Genomic DNA, 22,678 nt, shown 5'->3' with positions numbered 1-22,678 from the left:
CACCGGACCCGAAACGTTAACTCTGTTTTCTCCTCCACAGATGCTGCCAGACCTGCTGAGCTTTTCCAGCAACTTTGTTTTTGTTCCTGATTTACAGCATCTGCAGTTCTTTTGGTTTTTACTATTTGCTATCACTATGCCCAAACTCACTGAAGTTTAGTAGAGTCAATACATCGTTGTTTGCCTTTATTTGCAAGGCAAATGTGGCTAAACACAGAGAGTGCTGAGATGTTTAACACTTGATTTAACTTATAGCAAAGGACAGTCTGAGGTTACAGTTTGTGGTTTATGAGGCTTCTCTTTATGTTTGGAATATGTGTCTGTAAAAATGCTGTTTCGGGTTGCTTTTGTTCAAGATAGACCTAATACTGTTTTGCTAAGAACGTTATTGAGTAAGTAAAAATTTTGCAGTTCTTAATTGATCCAGTGTAACGGCCGTTTGGGAAATCAGAAATAGACAGTGCAGGGAATATTTTCTGTCACAGTAAAACCTGATGAAGAGCAAAACAAGATGTGAAACAGAATGGACACTAGAACAGGTGAAAATTCCTGTTCAACATGTCTAGAGGGGGATCCACCCTTCTGCTGTAGGAAGAAATTGCTAGGTTTGCAAGTGGACCAATCATGGATTGTTGCAATAAGAGAATTGAGCCAATGGGAAAGTGGTTTGGGGGCTGAGCGAGATGCTGAGACTTTTTTTTAGCACAATGCTCATTGAACTCAGAGCTGGTGCTGCCTTGGCTGTAGTTGAAGGTGAAGGAAAGAGGTAACTTGGTAAGATATCAAAGAAGGGAACAACAGAAAGCAGAGTAATCATCTAACTGCCTGTTTGTAACTTGGAGAAGCCAAACAATTAGGCCACAGGGTGAGTGTTGAATCTCATATCTGAAGTATCTAGTGAATTGTTTACCCAATGTAATTGGCAGTCAATGAATCTATAATTATTTGGGAAAATTCCAGATCTTGTGTCATAGATACCCAGATAAAGTCTTCAAACCAGATGGGAGCAAGTAGGTAGGAATAGCCTACAACCACTATTGCTAGTCATTCTCTAATTCTTGACTGTAAGGTCCTAAATTCCCTTCTAAATCTCTCCTCTCTGTTCTCCTGAGATTGTGTTATATAAACGCAAGACTTTGTTAAGAAACAAATTATGTTTAGGTTATCACAAACAAAATCACTGAACTAAAGATGTGCAGCTAAAATGAAAATATATGCAAATTCAGACATGTATTTATTATATTTTATCCTCACAAAACAGCTTAAAATTAAAAGATTATCATAAAGTCTATTTTTTTTTCCAATGATGGCTTAGGCAGATTTTGGACTTTCATATTTACGCACAGCACTCAATACAGAAAGCCCTTGAGGATGAACAAAAAACATTACACTAAAAATGCATCAACTCATAATTCGTCAGATATTAAAATTCTTTAATGCCAGTTTGAAGAGCATTGGCCTGTGAAGATAGTGCTCTATTGAGCTGTGCTGATACTGTATCAGCTATTAAATAAACAGAAATGTTAGTCATTTTGCCTGAATGATATTTTGTTCTCCGCCTTTACATTGAAACAGGTTATTCTGTATCCATGCTGTGCTCTTTTTACTGATGGTTATGCAAATTCTTCTTGAGGGAGACATGTTGTCAATTCAATATTTGGCAAATTGAAATCCTGGAGTCTGCTTTAGCACAGACCAGCTTTCAAATTAGTCAACACTTTCCAAATTATATTTAAAATCAGATGACCAGCCTCTTGAGAAGAAAAGATTGGCCCATTGGCTTAGGGGTGGAGGAAAGGCTATCCACACACATTGCTCGTATTGACGTTTGAATCCTATTTCACTGTGCTGATTATATTGTCAAAGAAAAAATATTGTTGCACGCATGGAATTACTAACCATTTGTGTTTACTGAATTATCTTCCCATTGAAAGTATTGACTCAATTTAGAGTTGTATAGAACAGAGGCCTGAATGACCAATAAAGTTCAAAATGTCATTCTATATGTTCCATGTCATTAGCACTCAGGTACTATGCTGTAACATATAGCGTGATTCATTGATTATACTTCAGGCTTTGCGGAGACAGGAGTTGAGTTACTCATTGAAGGGTTCCAGTTCTCTAACCTGGTCTTGTAGCTGCAGGATTCAGAAGCTGAACTGGATTAGCCATATAAATACTGTGCCTACAAGAGCAGGTCAGAGGCTGGGAATCCTGCAGTGAGTAACTCACCTCTTGACTTCCCAAAGCCTTCCCATCAACCACAATGCACAAGACAGGGGTGTGATGGAAAACTCCCCACTTGTCTGGAAGAGTGCAACTCCAACAACACTCAAGAAGTGTTGACACTATCCAGGACATGGCAGCCTGCTTGATTGGCACCACATCCACAAACATTCGCTCCTTCCACCATTGACATTCGTTAGCAGCAGTGTGCACCATCTACAAGTGGCACTGCAGATATTTTACCAAGGCTCCTTAGACCAGCACCTTCCAAACTCATGACCACTTCCATCTAGAAGGACAAGGGCAGCAGATACATGGGAACACCACCACCTGTAAGTTCCCCTCCAAGCTACTCACCATCCTGACTTGGAAATATATCACCATTGCTTCAGTGTTACAGGGTCAAAATCCTGGAATTCCCACCCGAACATCATTGAGGGTTTATGTCCGACAAAGGACTGCAGTGGTTCAAGCAGGCAGCTCACCACCACTTTCTTAAGGGCATTTGGGACAGGCAATAAATGCTGGCCCAGCCAGCAACACCCACATTCCATGAATGAATGGAATGAAGAAAGGGTAATGTGTGACTTAAACTTGGGGAGAAAAGAGCTTATGTTAACGAATAACTTCCAGTTTATCTGAGAGATTGGATGGCCCATATTAACATTGACATAAATCTGTTGTGAGTTGGTCTCTGTGATACTGGTGCAGGAGTGACACCTTGTATCATAATTTGTACTAAACTAAAACAAACAATAAATGCCCACCGGATCAAATGCAGCCTCCTCAAACTGGTGTTTATTTATGTTGTGTCATTACCCTGACTTCGCAATGTGGACATGATTGCTCTACTTACGATGCTTCCCGTATGGTCAATGTATTAGCTTCAGTACTCATTATGCCCCACATTCATGGAATATCAGACAGTGCTGCTCAAAGTAAAGGTAGAACATAATGTAGAACACCAAACATTCATATACTCTCCTCCTTTGCTTGAAGTAGGTGAGTAGAGAGCTAGATAAACTAATGGATAGAAACAGACTAAAATCCAAGGGAGGAAAATTGGGAAACAAAGAGCAACAACAAAAACCTTCTTTTATATATCACCGATAAGATAGTGAAATGACCCGAAGGCATTTTATACTCGCATTATCAGACAGAAACTGATGCTAAGCCAAAGGAGCAGACATTAGTACTGAATGCCAAAAGATTGACCAGAAATAAAGGCTTTCATTAGCATCTTAAAGGGGGAAGAGTGTGATAGAGAGGTACTCATGGTTCTGATGAGAAATCTAAACCTCAAGTCCCAGGCAGCTGAAAGTATAATTGCCAATTGTGGAGCTATGAAAATAGAGACTTTGTAAGAGATCAGAATTGAGAGAAATGCAGAGGATTATAGGGCTGGAGGAAGTTTCATAGATAGGGAAGCAAAGGTCATGGATGGATTCAAAAACAAGGATGAAATGTTAGAATTAGGCAATGGCAGACCATGAGCTGATATAGGTCAGTGATAAAGATCTAATGGGATGAATAGGCCTCGGTGCAAGTTTGGATCTGACAGCAAGGTTTTGGACAAACTCAACTTTCTGGTAAGTGGAAGATGGAAAGCTACTCAGGAGAGCATTGGAATAATTAGGTAACAGTGATGTTTTAAACTAGAAATTAATTTCATGGCCTTGATCTGCACTCCATACAGAACCTCCAGAGCCCTGACCAGCTGAATTTAAACTCACTGCTCAGAGGCAGCAGGACAACACACAGTATACATTACAAACTTACCTTAATTCTAAGCCTTTAGTATCAGTACCACATGTTACAAAAACAAAACTTGCTTATCTGATAACTGTCCTTTGAATTCACAGCCAAATCTATGACTGACTCAGAGACAGTAAGAACTGCAGGTGCTGGAGCCAGAGATAACACAGTGTGGAGCTGGAGGAGTATAGGCCCTGACCCGAAACATCAACTTTCTTGCTCCACTGATGCTGCCTGGTGCTGTGCTCCTCCAAACCTATGACTGTATGTGTAGCCATGGTTCAATGAATAGCCCACTTGGCTCTGAGTCAGTAGGTTCTGGGTACAAGATCCATTCCATGGCTTGAAGATGAAATTCTAGGCTGACACTCCATTGTAATACTGAGCAAGTACTACACTGTGGAAAGTAAGAGATAACAGGTGCAGAGCTGGATGAACATCAGAGGTCCTGCTCCTCTGATGTTGCTTGGCCTGCTGTGTTCATCCAGCTCTACACCTTGTTATCTCAGATTCTCCAGCATCGGCAGTTCCTACTAACACTGTGGAAGGTGTTGTCTGTTTGTGATATTAAACTAAGGCTCTGTCAGCCCTCTCAATTGGATGAGAAAGATCCATGGTGATTTTTTTGAAGAACAGTAGGGAAGCTCTTTAATGGCAAATCAATTTTTATCCTCCAATTGACATCCAAAAGAAACGGATTATCTAGTTATCATCACAATGCTAGTTGTGGGAGCTTGCTTTGACCAAATTGACTTAAGGTTAGCGCGGCAGCTCATTGATTAGCACTGTCACCTCACAGCACCAGGGTCGTGGATTTGATTCCATCCTCAGGTGACTGTCTGTGTGGAGTTTGCACATTCTCCTTGTGTCTGTGTGGATTTCCTTCAGGTGCTGCGGTTTCCTCCCACAGTCCAAAGATGTGCAGGTTAGGTGGATTGGCATTGCTAAATACCCCATTGTGTCCAAGGATATGCATTCTAAGTGGATTAGCCATAGGAAATGCAGGGTTACAGGGATGGGGTGGGTCTGGACGGGATGCTCTTCAGATGGTTGGTGAGGACTCGATGGGCTGAATGGCCTGTTTCCACACTATAGGGATTCTATGACTGGATGGCAATGGTGAAGTGGTAATGTCACTCGATTAATTAGCTATAAACCTCAGGCTATGGTCCAGACACATGTGTTTGAATCTCACATTTGCAGATGGTGAAATTTGAATTTTACAGATTTAAAATGATGAAGCAAGGGCGATATGAGAAAACAAAAAGTTTTTCACACAGTAAGTAGTTAGGGTATGGAATGCACTGTGCAGAAATGTGGTGGAGGCAGGTTTAATTGAGCACTCAAGGTGTAATTGAATGGTTTTTGAGATAGTAATGGTGTGCAGAGATATGGGGAGAAGACATGGGATTGACATTAGGTGATAGGCACAAGGGGCGGAATGGCTTACTTCTGCACTGTAATAATTCTGATATTCTGTGACTGTTGTGTTTATACATTACAGTCATGCCACACCTCAAAAATACTCCACTATAAAGTACTTTGAGATGTCCAATGGTCATGAAAAGTGTTGTATAAATGCAAGTCTTTCTTTCATTTTTAGCAAAATTATGATTGCAGCTTAATGAAGTCTGACTTCTTTGGAATGAATGTAATTTATTTCTTCCTGCATATTCTAATTAGATTGAAATCATAAATTGATGAGAAATCTGAGAAAAGAGAGCCATTTAGATTTTTGTTCAATCAACGGAGTCAAAAAAATATAAATGAATAATTCAAACTGTTTTAGGTCACTGATCTCTTTAAATATTTGACTTAACCTTTTTAGTGAATTGTAAAAGAAGATGATTATTAGAACCACTTGGTCAGAGATAAAAGTCTTCAGACACCTGACAGAGAATGAGTTCTTCAAGTTAATGAAAGCGCCAATAATAAGTTTTCACACAAACAGCAAATATCTATTCAATATTAGAAACCTCGCACATAGCACCCAGTCCCAGTCCTGGCAAACAAACCTTATTCCATGATTTTTAATCATTGTTTTGCATCAATATGTTTTATTCATTTCTGCTTCATCAATTGCATGCCATGATCTATTGAATGTTCTGACCGTTTTGGTTGTGTGAGTCAAGTTTCTCCGTGCACCATTCTAAGTGCTAAATACATACTCACTGTCGATCGCAGTGTATCAATCAGCTCTGAAAGATTACCTCTTTCTCTTGGCCTCAAAAGTCACATACATTGATTGTTCTCTTTACAGCCACAACATGGTACACTCACATTACAGGTTATCATCAATTTTTCACTGCATTCCTGGGTATGTTACTGACTATTACCTGATAATTTGGGAAACTTTGTTTGCGTGGACAAGTTGGACCGAACGGTCTGTTTCCATGCTGTATGACTCTGTCACTCTACACATTAAACAGATGTTCACCTGCACATCTGCTAATGTGATATATTTGTATCTGCTGTGGCCTCCTCTACATCAGGGAAACCAAGTGGAGGCTTGGAGGCGGCTTTGTGGAACACCTACGCTCGGTTCACGATAAACGACTGCACCTTCCAATCACGAACCACTTCACCTCCCCCTCCCACTCCTTGGACAACATGTCCATCCTGGGCCTCCTCCAGTGCCACAACGATGCCACCCAAAGGCTGCAGGAACAGCACCTCATATTCCGCTTGCAAACCCTGCAGCCCAATGGTCTCAATGTGGACTTCACAAGCTTCAAAATCTCCCCACCCCCGACCTCATCCCAAAACCAGCCCGGCTCATCCCTGCCTCCTTGATCTGTCCGTCTTTTCTCCCACCTATCCGCTCCTCCCACCTCACTGACCAATCCCCACCCCCACCTCCTACCTACCAGCCTCATCCCCACCTCTTTGACCTATCCGTCTTCCCTCAAGTGAACAACCCACATCCTAATTCCTCACTTACACTCACCTTTCTGGCTCCATCCCCGCCTCCTTGACCTGTCCGTCTTCTCTCCACCTATCTGCCCCTTTATCCACCTTCCATCATTGCCTCCCCGCCATCCCTATTTATTTCAGAGTCCCCTTCCCCTCCCCCATTTCTAAAGAAGGGTCCAGACCCGAAACGTCAGCTTTCCTGCTCCTCTGATGCCTGGCCTGCTGTGTTCATCCAGCTCTAAACCTTATTATCTCAGACTCTAGCATCGGCAGTTCCCACTATCTCTGTGACTCTATAAGTGGGTTCAGTGGTTCGAGCGGATAATACAGGCTGTGTTGTTGTAAAATGCAAACTGTTGAAGACATGTTCATGAACAGCAGAGCCCACATGTGAATGACCATTCCCACTGACTGTCGCTCTTACACGCTGTATATAAGTCATCTCCTGTTCTTGGAGGGGTACTTCGAGGCTTCAAAGATCAACTTATAATTACTTTTTAATCAACTGTTTTGACACCTGCCTGCCGAGGGGGCTTTGAACACAAACCTCTGACACAAAGAAACGATCAAAAAAGCCAAAGAAAACAAAAAAGAAGAATAGAAATTGCTGGGAAACTCAGCAGGTCTGGCAGCATCTCTGGAGAAAACATTTCTCTGCCACACCTGCTGAGTTTTTCCAGCAATTTCTGTTTTTGTAGGGACACTATTCTTGCTCAAATTGTTTCTTTTTAATCAGTGTGTTTGGACAAGTTAGTACACACTCTGTGGTATGTGGGTTTTGAGCATGGACCTTCTGGTCCAGAGCTAAGGACATTATCACTGTGCCACAAGAACATTATGAGTCAATTTATGTGTTGAAATTTATGCTAAGTTAATTGAAGTACTAAGGGCTGAGCCATAATTTACTTACTGTATTTTTAAAAATGTTGATTGAGTTCCCATGATAGTTACCAATGTGTAACAGTTATGGAGCCGAGGCAAAGAAATCAAAAGCATTTTGGGTTCAATCCCTGATTCTCATTGAATTAGCAGAACTCAGGGGAATTCAGGGAAGGAAGAAGGGCTCAGAGTCAGTGGGAGTGGGAAGAGGGATCATTTTAAATTGGAGGAACAAGCAAAGACAAGATCCTGTTCCTCATCTTCCCCACAACATGATGCCCACAACTACATGATGTGGCACTTTTCAACATCCCACATCCCAACTTCCACCACCTCTCCCTCAATCCATCACTATTCCCCCTCCTTCTCTACCCATGTCCTTTTCCTGGGAGCATCAACAAAAACATAAATAGCCCAGGTCCATTATGGGGAACAACAATCTGGAAAGTATCAGTGGGACTGAGTGGTATTTTATCAGCCAGGTTTACAGAGTCAAGACATTAAAGAATGTTACGTGGGTAAGGTTAGAATTGAACTGAGCAAAGTTTTCCCACAGCCACAGTTCTTTGATTTTGATGACCTGGATCTCATGTTAAAATTATATTCACCAATTCAAGACTGACCAGAGCTCATAGAACCAAACCTTGGCATGAATCCACTTCTTCAGAAAAAGAGCGAACTGAACAGACAATAAGCCACAAATCTTACGTGGTTTCTAAATTTATTTTTACTGAACCTGCTCGGACCTGTTATGAGACACTTCTGGGGCATGTGGGACTCATACCTTGGCCTTCTGGCCCAGAGGTGGAGGCACTATAACATGTCAAAAAACCAATATATCCTTGCTTTAGGTTACTTCACATCATTATAAACCAAGGAGAAGGAAATGTATGATGGAGAGACTGGGGACGGATATGTTGATCTTCTAGAGTGTGTCAATATTAAGATGGAGGAGGTATATGGGGTCTTGAAAAACATTAAGATAGATAAATCCCCAGGGCTTTATGGGACATATCCCAGAGTACTAAGGGAGGAAATGGGGGAGATTGCTGAGGCCTTGACAGAAATGTTGGCATCCACTTTAGGCACAGGCAAGGTTCCACAAGGCAACAGGGATAATGCAGGAAATTACAGGCTTATGAGCTTTATATCAGTGGTAGGTTAATTATTAAAGAAGATTCTTATGCATACGTTTTATTCACATTTAAAAAAGAATGAACTTATTAGGGATAGTCAGCATGATTTTCTGTGGGGGAGATCTTGTCTTACAGACTTGATTGAGTTTTTTGAGGAAGTGACAAAGATGTTTGATGAGGGTAGGGCAGTAAGTGTTGTCTACATGGACTTTACTAAGGCATTTGACAAGGTCCCTCATGATAGGCTGGTGCAAAAGTTTAAGCCACATGGGATCCATGGTGAATTAGTGAGTTGGATATAAAATTGGTTTGGTCATAGAAGTCAGAGGGTGTTTGTAGAGGAGTGTTTCTTTTTTGATTAGAGTTCTGTGACCAGTGGTGTTCCACAAGGATCAGTGCTGAGACCTCTATAGAACATAGAACAGCAGTACAGTACAGTACAGGCCCTACGGCCCACAATGTTGTGCCGACCTATTATCCTACTAAAATCAAACTACCCTGCATACCCTACATTATACTATCATCCAAGAGTCGCTTAAAAGTCTCTAAAGTGTCAGACTCCACTACCTCTCCTGGCAGCGCATTCCACACACCCACCATTCTCTGTGTAAAGAACCTACCTCTGACATCTCCCCTATACCTTCCTCCAATCACCTTAAAATTATGCCCCCTCATAATAGTCATTTCCGCCCTGGGAAAAAGTTTCTGGCTATCCACTCTATCTAGCCTCTCATCATCTTGTACACCTCTATCAAGTCACCTCTCATCCTTCATCGCTCCAATGAAAAAAGCCTCAACTTTTCCTCGTAAAACCTGCTTTCCAGTCCAGGTAGCATCCTGGTAAATTTCCTCTGCACCCTCTCTAAAGCTTCAAATCTTTCCTACAATGAGGTGACCAGAACTGAACACAATATTCCAAGTGTGATCTAACCAGGGTTTTATAGAGCTGCAGCATAACCTCGCGGCTCTCAAACTCAATTCCCCTGCCAATGAAAGCCAACACACCATACGCCTTCTTTACAACCCTATCAACTTGGGTAACAACTTTGAGGGATCTATGGACATGGACCCCAAAATCCATCTGTTCCTCCACACTGCTGAGAATCCTGCCATTAACCCTGTATTCTGCATTCAAGTTCAACCTTCCAAAATGAATCACTTCACACTTTTCTGGGTTGAATTCCATCTGCCATTTCTTTGCCCAGCTCTGCATCCTGTCAATGTCCCATTGCAACCTATAACAGTCCTCCACACTATCCACAACTCCACCAACCTTCTGTTGTTTGTAATATACATATGAATGATTTGGATAAAAAATGTAGTTGGTATGATTAGTAAAGTTTGCAGATGACATGAAAATTGGTGGAGTTGTGGATAATGAGGAATGTTGTCAAAGGATACAGCAGAGTATAGATCAACTGGAAAATTGGATAAAGAAATGGAAGATGAAATTCAATTCAGACAAGTGTGAGGTGATGCATTTCAGAATGTCAAATACAAGACAAAATTATACAGTGCATGGCAGGAACTTTAGGACTATTGATATACAGAGGGATATTGGGATGCAAGTCCATAGCTCCCTGAAAATGTCAACACAAGTGGATACGGTGATAAAGAAGGCATATGGCATGTTTGCCTTCACTAGTTGGGGTACTGAGTATAAAAGTTGGCAAGTCATGTTGCAGCTGTGTAAAACTTTAGTCAGCACACATTTGGAGTATTGTGTCCAGTTCTGATTGCCGCACTATAGGAAGGATATGGAGGATTTGGAGAGGGTGCAAAAGAGATTTACCAGGATGTTGCCTGGATTAGTGTATATTACCTATATGGAGAGGTTGGATAAACTTCGACTGTTTTTCCTAGAGCGTTGGAGGGTGAGGGGCAACCTGATAAAAGTATATAAAATTATGAGAAGCATAGATAGGCTGGAGATTCAGAGTCATTTTCCCAGGGTGGAAATATCAAATATTAAGGGGTATATATTTAAGGTGAGAGAGGGAAAGTTTAAAGGAGATGTGCAAGGAATTTTTTTTTACATACGGTAGGTGCCTGAAACATACTGTCAGGGGAGGAATTAGAAGCAGATGCGATGGCAATGCATTTAGACAGACACATGAACAGGCAGAGAATAGAGAGATATTGACCATGTGGAGGCAGATGGGATTAGTTTAGAATGACACCATTGTCAGCATGGTGGGCTGAAGGGCCTGTTCCTGTGCAGTACTGTTTAATGTTCTAGGTTATATAATTAGTCAATTAATTGAAACTATTGAGAATGGAAAGAAAAAAAAATGCTTGTGATTGCTTCTTAGCTGTGGCATTAGTGATATGGGATGGGGGTGTTCAGGTCGGGCGGTGTAGAAATTCAGAACAATCTTCATGTCTCAAGCCAACAATTCATTAAAAACAGACTAAACTTGGAGATTATCTGAAGGTCTCAACTCTGAGACCTGCCCTGGGGAGGTCAATGCAATCAAGAGAAAGGGATAAGTGTGTGGGACCTCATCATGAGACTTTACCCATGAGGGTGTGGCCACCTATTTGGGCCACCGCACTTTTCATTCCCTCCTATAGACAACGACAAAACAGCTGCAGTTAGAGAAACAATCACTGCCTGAGATTCCCAGTCTTAGAAACTGTGTAACCAACAATCATTGAAGAGAGTGTATTGGAAAGCTGAACAAAGAAATGGCATGGTGGCTCAGTGGTTAGCACTGCTGCCTCACAGCACCAGGGACCCAGGTTCAATTCCACCCTCAGGTGACTGCGTGGAGTTTGCATGTTCGCCCTGTGTCTGTGTGAGTTTCCTCCCACAGTCCAAGGATGTGCAGGTTAGGTAGATTGGCCATGCTAAATTGTCCATAGTGTTCAGGGATATGTAGATTAAGTTGGTTGTGGGGGATGGATCTGGGTGGGATGCTGTGACAGTCAGTGTGGACTTGTTGGGCCAAAGGGCCTGTTTCAACATTATAGGGATTCTATGAATACAGTTGTGAAATATTTAAGGTGTGGAAATTCAGAAACATGGTGCTTGTGTTTAAGATGAGAAGTGATTTCCTAACCCAGTGGTTCTTAAACTGATTTGATACAGTTTGCTTTTTCAAATGGATTAGTAATCATAGTCTCCCCTAAACTATATAATAGCATATCCAAAATAATATGTAAACACTGTGCATAAGGGTAGTTTTGACAACATGTTGAAGTTAGGAAGTGTTTGCTGATAGATGGACGTGCCTGTTTTTCACCCAGAATCTGTCTATCCTTCCACAATCTTCTCGTGTGGGAGACCTAGGACACCATGCAGTGAACACGTGGTACTCCATTCTCAGATTGCAATTCGCATTATTTTTCAGACTCCCGTGGAAAATGTCTACAGACCCCCAGTGTTGATGGGCCCCAGGTTGAGACTGACTGTAGTTCCCATCATGATGGTTACAAACTGTAGGGCCATTACCATTCGGGAGTTCACCATCTTGTCATATTGGTAAATGCTACTGTGATTGTAGATGTCAATCATTTTGCATACGCGAATACTGGACCGAACACCAGTTTGAGGTCCCCATTTTAGGATTGGTGAACACAAGACAGATGGCACTGGTTGTACTCAGGAAAGACTGGCATCAGACCCTCTTTGAAAGGCCTTAAAAAGAGATCTCCTGCAAGGTTGGAACCAACACTGTCGATTTTTCAGATATGCTTGTCTGGGTGAAGAGATTGGTCAAACAGGATTTATGCTCACTATTCCAATCTTCAGGAACCTCGTACATTGTAGGACGTCACTGTCGTCCACAACCTCTCAGCTTGCTGGTACTACTTGAGGGTCTCAGCTGAGGACCTCACAGCCCATTCTACCATGTTGTTTCACCAGTTTTTGTCTGTAACTCACTTGCTAAACAGAAATAAGACCCAATATCAGAGCATCTTCAGCCTAACCATTCAGATACAGGAGGTCATCACCCCAACGCCTAATCTGAATTCTCTAGGGTATTTTCATTCAATCTTAGTTAATTAGTTCAGCTTGTAAATTATTAATAAATCATCTATGCCTACTCTCCCCTACTCGATAGCTTTAAGTATATTTATCTGCATAATAAATATTTCATTACAACCGATTGAGTGACTCAAATGTTTATTGGATGTATTTGATATTAATACTATCAAAGCACTACAAAAATCCTCATTGATAGTAAGAACTGCTGATGCTGGAGTCTGAGATAATACAGTGTGGAGCTGGATGAACACAGCAGGCCAGGCAGCATCGGAGGAGCAGGAAAGCTGATGTTTCGGGTTGGGACCCTTCTTCAGAAATGGAGCCAATTTCTGAGGAAGGGTCCTGACCCGAAACATCAGCTTTCCTGCTCCTCTGATGCTGCCTGGCCTGCTGTGTTCCTTCAGCTCCACACTGTGTTACCACAAAGATCCTACTCTGGATGACGTCAAGGTTAGAATAAAAGCAAAATACTGTGGGGGATGGAAATCTAAAATAAATACCGCAAGAGCTGGATAAACTCAGCAGGTCCGGCAGCATCTGTGGAGAGAGAAGCAGAGTTAGATCATAAGCATGAGGAGTAGGAGTGGGCACTTCAGCCCCTTGAGCCTGCTGTACCATTTGCTGCAATCATGGCTGATGTTATCTTGGCCTCAATTCTACTTTCTGGCTCACTTTCCATAACCCTTCAATCAATGACTAATTAAAAATCGATCTCTTCCTTCAAGTTATTCAGTGTCCCAATGTCCAGCACACTTTGGGTTAGTGAGTTCCACAGATTCCTACCCTTTGAGAGAAATAATTCCTCCAAATAGTTAACATTTTGAGTCCAATATTCTGTTCTGAAACAAAGTAGTATTGAACTTGAAATGCTATCTCTATTTCTCACTCCACAGGTGCTGACAGACATGCTGAGTTTTTCCAACATTTTGTGCTTTTATATCAAGATTAGTTTCCTTTGTTCAGCTGTTTGCATCAGCAGAGAGTTGCTGGAAATTTTAAAATTATGACGATTTTCTCTGTTGGCTGGTAGCTCTGTAATAGAGAACATCTGGGTTTTTCTATCCCCACAGATACCACCCAGACAAATCTGTTTTTTCTGTTTGTCACTTTGAAAATCTGAGTGAAGCCTGTGCAATCATAATATTCTAATCAGACGCTCCGCCAGTACAGTCAATCAATTTGCAAAGTAGGGGAAGGACATTCACTGGAGAAGTTGTCATTTTGCTGATAGGATAATGAGCCAGTGAAGCAAATATCAAGAAATCCGATTAAGAGAGAGAGAGAGCTGATGTATAGTTTTATGATGCTAATAAAACCAAAGCATAGCGATGATGGAATTGGCTACTGTTCTACTGCCAGGTGGCTTTTTTGAATATGTAACAAACCAAGCATTACAAACCCTGTCCCACAGAGTGAACCATTTATCATCATGACACAAACAGCACGTGATGCATACTTTAATTGTTTACATCTAGATGCAGAACCCTTAGCTCATTTGAAATGCCAGTTAAGAATTAATCACCAGCTGAAGCATTGCTGTGACAGTGCAATGACTGCCTGAGATGCAGCCTCCCATTGAGCGTCAAGTAACCTCGGTGATATTTGCATTGGTGGTTTGTAAGGTAAAGACTCCAACTCAGTGAAAGCAGCTCTCATCAGAAGCTCCCACTTCTACTATGGACTCACAAAATCACAAGTTACTTACGGATGAGGAAGTCCATTGCATTTTAATTTATCCACCAAGAATGACCCTACAGTTCCACCATTTTGGCATCTCAATGTTGCGCGGCTTTCGGTTCCACAATGTCATCTCAAAGTACATACTAATTCTCGATGAGTTTTTGTGAAGAAAAACTCCCTGTGTTAACTCCTACTACTCTGACTAGTTTAGCAATGTTTCCCTTTGTCGAATGTTTGCAGTTCAATTCTATGCAACAGGCCAGATTTACCTTCTCCGCTTCCTCAGCCACCTTGCGTACCTTCATAAGACACCTTCTATTCTGGGAAGACATGCCAAGAGTAACACGAAATGTGAACACATTTGAAAGGCATAAAGATCATGAAACAGAGATGTTTTAATCCATTGACATCAGATTATACAAACAGCAAAGGAAATTAAGGATAAACATCGAACTATCTATAGTACATACATAGAATGAAGCCTATGGGTTAAACTGGGCTGAGGAATCCTTTGTCTTTCTGTTCTCCTTTCCTATCAGCTGATTTACCGCCAATGACAGCTTTTTGTGCAGTGAGTGAGCATTTGATTGCTCCAGCTGCCCTCAGTCACCATTACTGTGTGCTGGACATTCCATTACACAGGCTTCTCCAGCATTTCCTCATAATCCTGGGTCACTAAGGATATGAATCCTCCCTGCACTGTCTCCAACCTGACTGGCCCCTTTGTGTTTTTGTTTAAGAGGGACCTGAACATACCCAAAGTGCTGTTTGTCCAGAACATGAAAAGAACACTTCCTTTGATTGATATCCTGTTACTTTGGCTAAATAGTCCAACATTTGGTTACTTTGGCCGATTACTGTTCTGTATTGATTGAACATTTTAGCATCGAGGCTACTAAGTCTCCAAGGGCACTTTTCAACTACTTCCTTAATCTTTCAGGAGAAACTTATTTGCACAATCCAGAAAACTCTTCCCTAGAATCTGCTGAGGCTTGGGAAGGGAAAAGGCAGGAGTTGAGTGGTAGTGAACTGAAGATTTCAAAGTGATGTTTGTTCGGCAAGAGAAGTTTTTTTTTTCTTTATTCATTCACAAGATGAGGGCATCAGTGGCTAGGCCAGCATTTATTGCCCATCCCTAATTGCCCAGAAGGCAGTTATGAGTCAACCACATTACACAAAGATTTTACATTCTTTTTAATCTGCAGCAATATTCAACATCAACTAAAATGTAGTTTACTAGTTTACCATTTCCAAAAATAAAGCAAGTACAAGATATTCTTGAGTAAACTAATAAGGAATTTTATTACTTACTAGCCTGAAGAAATAATTGTTGTGACCTGAACCACACACACAAACACCAGTATAAACTTTTAAGAATGTAACAGTGTCTATTACAAAAAAAAGAAAGAATAAGCAATTTGAAAGTCTTTCAAGTCCATTGAATCCATGCAGTGTAGAAACATGCCATCCAGCCCAACGAGTCCACACCGACCCTGTGAAGAGCATGCTACCCAGATTCACCTGCCTACCCTATCGCTGTAACCCCACATTTCCCATGGCTAATCCACCTAGCCTACACATCCCTGAACATTATAGGCAATTCAGTACAGCCAATCCAATTAACCTACACATCTTTGGACTGTGGAGGAAACGGAGCACCGGAGGAAAGGCATGAAGACACAGGGAGGACGTGCAAACTCCACTCTGTCACCTGAGGGTGGATTCAAACCCAGGTCCCTGGTGCTGTGAGACAACACTGCTAGCCACTGAGCCACCATCCTGCTCCAAAATCTTGAGATGTAAGCTTTAACCTGAGACATGGTTGTTTAATTGATGTTTCATGCCCTCAGCAGTAGCAAATATTGCAGATGACTTTGAATTCTTAGTGAACAGATTGTTTCTCCAATTTGCTTTATCACTGGGTAGAGTAGTAGAGAAGCAGGGAGGTTTCAAGAGAGAATTGCAAAGCTTTAGAACTATGCAAATGAAGGCACAGGCACCAATTGTGAAGTGACTAAAACCAGAGATGTGAAAGACTCCAGGATAAGAGCATAAGATTGATCTTTTTTGAGGGTCATCATTGGGTACAAAGATTAATCCCTTAAAAGATTGAACAAATTGAACTCTATTATGTTTGTGAATGCAATGAACTTTACACCAAGAGGACTTTGTTTTAATTTAGGAGGTGGAAGGTAAAAAAAAATTTAGATTTTAGAACTGACTGGTTAGATCGATTCACTTCCATCTCCACATTGTGTAAGGAATAAGCCACAGTTAACACAGAGAATGGCTGCAGTTTTCAAATGTAAAAGAAAAGTCACAAAAATATTGCAGGAACTAAATTATCATCAAGGAATGAAGAAATTAAGGATAGGTGATATAAATAGGCCTTGTATGATCAATAGAGACAGAAGGTAAAAACCTAAAATATTACACAAACGCTAGAAATCCATAGCAGCTGTGAAAGGCAGACAGGTTAACTTGTCAAACGAGATCTTTCATCAAAACAGTTTGAGTTCTTCAATCACATTGTCTATGATTGAGGAGCAATTTATTTGTAAACTCACTCTGCATTTTGTCCATGCATCCATCACTCATTCCTTAATTACAACTTTTCTATTCTGCAATCTGTCCAATATTGCTCAATGAACACAGACAATCACATGCTTAGGAATAAAAGCAGATTTTATCAGAAATCAAGCACTTGACTCAAAAGATGTGGAAGTCCACTTTAGGTATTGGAGTGAAAAATGTTTGCAGAACAGATGTTCTTTGCAGCCTTCTGCTGTAGAATTAAAGAATGAAATAATCAGTACCAGGGACTATTTTACCCCCATGTCCAACACATCTAACAAGAAACACAACCTTTTGACTTCTTGTCAAATTAGCCAAATTGACTAAGTACATCAACTTAACGATGTATTCATCCAGAGTGGAGCAGTTGAAGATCTTTTGAAGCATTTGAGTTGGGCAATGGCTGCATTAAAGAATAAAGCTGAGTTGGTTTCAGTGATCTGGAGATAGTGCAGGAAGGTGAGCCTGAGGTTGATCAGTCATAATCTTGTTGATTGGCAAATGGAACTTATATTTTGAAGGCTGTGGAAAGCTGATTTCTCATCAGTGGAGAAGTCACGGATTATGGGAAAGAATCAGAAAAGTGGAGTTGAGGATTATCTAATCAACCATGATTGAATTGAATGGTGGAGCAGATTTGATGGACTGATGAGCCGAATTCTGTTCCTATGTCTCATGATATTATGATGTTATGGCAAAGAAAGGTTTGAGATGCCCAATTACTACTCTTGCTTTTATCTCTTATGTCCTTACATGCTAAGGCCTGAATGAACAAAGGCAACTAGTCGAGGAGAACGAGGAATGATGAGGGCTTAAAGTCATTTACAACCAGCCTGATTACAGTTTAATTTCAAACTGAGATAACACAGTGTGGAGCTGGAGGAACACAGCAGGCCAGCAGCATCAGAGGAGCAGGAAAGTTGACGTTTCAGGTCGGGACACTTCCTCAGAAATGGGCCCCATTTCTGGGCCCCACCATGTTATCTCAGACTCCAGCATCAGCAGTTCTTACTATCAATGAGGATTTTTGTAGTGCTTTAATAGTATTAATATCAAATACATCCAATAAACATTTGAGTCACTCAATCGGTTGTAATGAAATATTTATTGTGCAGATAAATATACTTAAAGCTATCGTGTAGGGGAGAGTAGGCATAGATGATTTATTAATAATTTAGAAGCTGAACTAATTAACTAAGTTTGAATGAAAATACCCTAGAGAATTCAGATTAGGCATTGGGGTGATGACCTCCTGTATCTGAATGGTTAGGCTGAAGATGCTCTGATATTGGGCCTTATTTCTGTTTAGCAAGTGAGTTGCAGACAAAAACTGGTGAAACAACATGGTAGAATGGGCTGTGAGGTCCTCAGTTGAGACCCTCAAGTAGTACCAGCAAGCTGAGAAGTTGTGGACGACAGTGACGTCCTACAATGTACAAGGTACCTGAAGATTGGAATAGTGAGCATAAATCCTGTTTGACCAATCTCCTCACCCAGACAAGCATATCTGAAAAAACTACAGTGTTGGTTCCAACCTTGTAGGAGATCTCTTTTTAAGGCCTTTCAAAGAAGGCCTGATGCCAGTCTTTCCTGAGTACAACCAGTGCTATCTGTCTTGTGTTCACCAATCCTAAAATGGGGACCTCAAACTGTCGTTCGATCCACTATTCACCTATGCAAAATGATTAACATCTACAATCACAGTAGCATTTACCAACATGACAGATGGTGAACTCCCGAATGGTAATGGCCCTACAGTTTGTACCCATCATGATGGGAACTAGAGTCAAGACAGTAGATGAAGAATCTTTCTTCTCAAAGACAATTCTAAAATGGAATAAGCTGCCAAAGAAAATCATAACACCCCCATCACTTGAACTCTTCAATAATCATCAGGACCATTTCAGTAGACGCCTGGTTTAGCTAGGAGCAACAAATTGGTAGAATGTAGATATTAGTCTGTAATGGCTACACAACTAAAACAGAGGAGGTTTATTCCATGTAAACTATACACAGTGTTTTGACACACTAAGTCAAGGTTGGATTAATTCCCAGCTGGTAATATTATTGTAGTAAGTAAGGTTTCTGCCTTTTGGCAGGCTTTTGACTTTTTATGCTTTAATATGGTCCTGTGAAATGCAACAAATCCAATAGGTAAACGCTTCCATCATTACTTAAAGACAAGCTCCTCTCATTAATCTGTGATGCAACACACGGCTTGTTTCCCCGAAGCAACATCATTCACTGAAAGTTATTGAGGATTTAGAAGTTTATACCACATCTGCTGAAAAAGCTCATTCATTCAAAGAGATTAGTGAATGAATTCAAACTTCAAGTGCTAGTGTGTAGTCTGGTTTCCCGTGAGGGCCACAGCTTGGAAATAGTCATTAAATTCCCCTGCATTGCAGTTAAAGAAAGGGAAAAATTCTTCCTCTCACTCATTCTGACTGTTGCCAGCCAGGTGTATTAAAAAAGAACCAGCATGAAAGACCTTCAGTCAACCTGCAAATAAGCCACTGATATCGGTATTGACTGCTCAACTATCAAAACTCCACTATCTACTTGTTGCAGATGACCCAGAGACTGATTTTTTGCTTTTACTCCTTTTCTAAAAAAATCAATTCTTAATACTAATCTGTGTACATACGTCTTGTATTTTAATTTTCTCGTATTTAGTAACTAATAAACTGACTTTTTTTTATTAGTTCAGGAAAGTGTTGTTAAATTTAGCCTGGAAGAAAGGTATCTATAAGGGGAGGATCATTTTTAAATTAACCTTGTTGTGACCAATCAAGTGTGGTGCAAGGACGAAGAAGAGGAGCCAGTTCATCCCTCCACACCAGGGAGCTTAATGATTTGGGCTATCCCACCTGGAGCCTTAGCAAATTGAGGATATTGCCTGGAGACTGATCAGAGCAGTACTACACTCATCTCCCACTCAAGAGGTTGTAGATTCAAGTCCCACTTCAGGCTTTTGAGCGTAGAATCTAATTGATGCTCCAGTTCAGTACCGAGTAATTTGCAGCCAACGGGAAAACATTTTTTGAGGCACAGCAATGCCTGGGATGTGGAATATTTGTACTCATTCAAACAGCATGACCAGACAATCTGTTTTCATGTGTTGGTTAGCCTAGTTGGCTGGTTTGCAATGCAGAGTGACTCCAACAGCATGGGTTCAATTCCCTCACTGTCTGAGTTTACCATGAAGGATTCTCCTTCTCAACCTTTCTTCTCACCTCAAGTGTGGTGACCCTTAGTTTAAACCACCACCCATCATCTCCTTCCCTCTCTCTCTGATGAGAGAGCAGCCCTATGATGGTCTGGCACTATGGTGACTTTCTTTATCTGCAGCTTTTTGAGAGATACATATCAGCTGGGGGAAGTTTTGACTTTTGTATCCAGGTCTCGAAAGTGGAATTGAACTCATAGCCTTCATATGTGAGAGGCTGGTTGAGTAAGCTATGGCTGACATTTGATTTATTTATTTATAATCACGTGTATTTTGTAACAAAATACAGTGGAAAGCATCGTATAATGTCACCACTCTTCAGTGCCATCTTAAAAACAGAAAAATAAGCCAAAAGATAGAATATAAAGGCAGAAAAATTAAAAAAAAAATAGAGATAACACAGTATGGAGCTGGAGGAACACAGCAGGCCAGGCAGCATCAGAGGAGCAGGAAAGTCAGAAGGGTCCTGACCCGAAACGTCAGCTTTCCTGCTCTTCTGATGCTGCCTGGCCTGCTGTGCTCCTCCAGATCCACACTGTGTTATCTCTGACACCAGCATCGGCAGTTCTTGCTATCTGTGAAAAAAAATAGAGTGTTTGTTAAGTGTTCCACTATGGGCCATTGGCCTGGTGGCCAAGTTTGAGTCCCTTTTGTCATGCCACCACCACTGGAATGAAAATCGTTACACTTCAGCTCCATCTCGCCTCCACAGACAGTCTCACCACCATGAGTCCTCACTGGAATTTGCCAATGCAGACTTCACCAATGCCAGCGGGTACCATACCAGGCCCAAACTTGCCTCCACTGCCAACTCCATGAATCTGCACCAGATGCAGATGCTACTGGGAACCCAAACTCACCTCCTCTGCAACAGCCATGAGTCGGCGCTAGGACTGCCTCGACAGTGCAGAAGGTAGCCGGGAGCGCAAACTCATCTCCGATGCCGCTGCCATGACTCCGTGCTGTCGGGCCTACTTGAATCCGCACTGTGCTCACTTGCTGCAGCTGTGACTGAACTCTTTCACAGAGGTAAGTTCAATAAAAGAGAAAAAAAAAGATAAGGAAAAAAGAAAAAAAAGAAGAAAAGAAACAAATAGAAAAGTGGACAGAGTGGACAAGCCTACTCCAGTAGCATCTGTATGAAGGATATTAAAAGTCTTCTTAGATAGAGCCAGGGACACAGTGTAATAGTAAAGTTTAACCACATTTTTTAGAACAATCCTCAGATAATTGGGGTGGCATGGTGGCTCAGTGGTTAGCACTGCTGCCCCACAGCTCCAGGGACCCGGGTTCAATTTCACCTTTGGGTGACTGTCTGTGAGGAGTTTGCACATTCTCCATGTGTCTGCGTGGGTTTCCTCCGGGTGCTCCGGTTTTCTCCCACAGTCCAAAGATGTGCAGGCTAGGTGGATCGGCCATGCTAAATTGTCCATAGTGTTCAGGGATGTGTAGATTAGGTGGGTTATAGGGGATGGGTCTGGATGGGATGCTCTGAGGGTCGGTGTGGACTTGTTGGGCCAAAGGGCCTGTTTCCACACCATAGGGATTCTATGATTCATAATACTCTGGGCAGAAAACCTTGGGATTAAGTAGAAAATCAGTTTCTCCAATTCTCTGAAAGTTCCTTTCTGGTGGATAGGTGCAGGTTACCAGTAATCTCTTGAAGGTCTCAATGGTCAGGTTAAGATATCTGTTAAATTAGTTTCTTTCAAAATTCTGAGGTCTGCAATTTCTTATTCATTCAATGGTGAGGGGTCACAGCCGTGGAGTAGGATTGGGACAAGAAGCATTTTTCAAACCTTCCCATCCATGACTACACCTGAGGAGAGACAGTACAATTTATTTTGAGCTCTTTATCTTCTTTCTCATTTAAGAATGGCTGCAGCTCACTGAATGATGTTTGTGTGTGTGTTTCTGTGTGTGTGAGAGAGTGAGTGAGTGAGTGTGTGTGTGTGTGTGTGTGAGTGAGTGTAAGTGTGTGTGTGTGTGTGAGTGTGTGTGAGTGTGTGTGTGAGTGAGTGTGTGTGTGTGAGTGAGTGTGTGTGTGTGTGTGTGTGTGTGTGAGTGTGAGTGTGTGTGTGTGTGAGTGAATGTGTGTGTGTGTGTGTGTGTGAGTGTGTGTGTATGAGTGAGTGTGTGTGTGAGTGAGTGAGTGTGTGTGTGAGTGTGTGTGTGTGTGTGTGTGTGTGTGTGTGTGAGTGTGTGTGTGTGTGTGTGTCAGTGAGTGTGTGTGTGTGTGTGTGAGTGAGTGTGTGTGTGTGTGTGTGTGTGTGTGTGTGTGTGTGTGTGTGTGTG

This window comes from Rhincodon typus, chromosome 32 (genome assembly GCF_021869965.1).
Source record: "Rhincodon typus isolate 14 chromosome 32, sRhiTyp1.1, whole genome shotgun sequence".
In the NCBI taxonomy this organism is placed as follows: domain Eukaryota; kingdom Metazoa; phylum Chordata; class Chondrichthyes; order Orectolobiformes; family Rhincodontidae; genus Rhincodon; species Rhincodon typus.
The sequence above is the reverse complement of the archived record's forward strand: the minus strand, read 5'-3'. Positions refer to the sequence as shown.